Source organism: Nestor notabilis, unplaced genomic scaffold (assembly GCF_000696875.1).
Source record: "Nestor notabilis isolate BGI_N333 unplaced genomic scaffold, ASM69687v1 scaffold7962, whole genome shotgun sequence".
In the NCBI taxonomy this organism is placed as follows: Eukaryota; Metazoa; Chordata; class Aves; order Psittaciformes; family Psittacidae; genus Nestor; species Nestor notabilis.
In genome coordinates this window covers 29,703-30,228 of record NW_009918681.1, presented here as the reverse complement: position 1 = coordinate 30,228, position 526 = coordinate 29,703, and the positions used below count along the sequence as shown (strand labels likewise).

General features: G+C 40.5%; 1 protein-coding gene across 1 annotated transcript in view; it reads right to left on the bottom strand.

The window, feature by feature from the left end:
* Positions 1 to 526, bottom strand: part of CHRNA7 (cholinergic receptor, nicotinic, alpha 7 (neuronal)) — a 37,414-nt gene that overhangs the window by 8,123 nt on the left and 28,765 nt on the right. The gene's annotated exons all lie outside the window — the stretch shown is intronic.

The following is a 526-nucleotide window of genomic DNA, read 5'->3' as shown; positions in this document are numbered from 1 at the left end:
GTTCAGCAGTAAAAAAACCCACATTAGAGGTGTCAGTGTAATAGTGCTGGCCAGGACTGCCCCAGTGTGCTTTTCTGAAGTCTCTAGAAGAGAGTCATGTTACTTGGAGAGCGCTTCAAATCATGAATTGGCAGCTACTGCCAGGGAGTATTTCAGCTACATCTGACACTATGACACAGGAATTAACTAGGCATTAAAATTCTAAGAACTTCTAGATGGGAAACACCCTCCTTTTAAATATTTAGATGATGAAATAAAGACTCTTCCCCGTGAAAAGTTGAGTAAGTTTGCCAACTTAAATCACCCTATGAAAGATGTTTAGATTTCTTAGCATTGTGGTGGATGTATACTCGTATACTACTGTGCCCGGTTTCACAGTTCCCATGTACTGCAGCAGGTTTTTGTGGTAAGGTATTACAGATTCTGATCTGTACCTCTTTGAAAGTTTGGGACCTAGGTATTCAAGAAACTGTCAGAGTTACTGAAATCGGTGCCTAGATTAAATTGCGCAGGATGTATTGTGAAG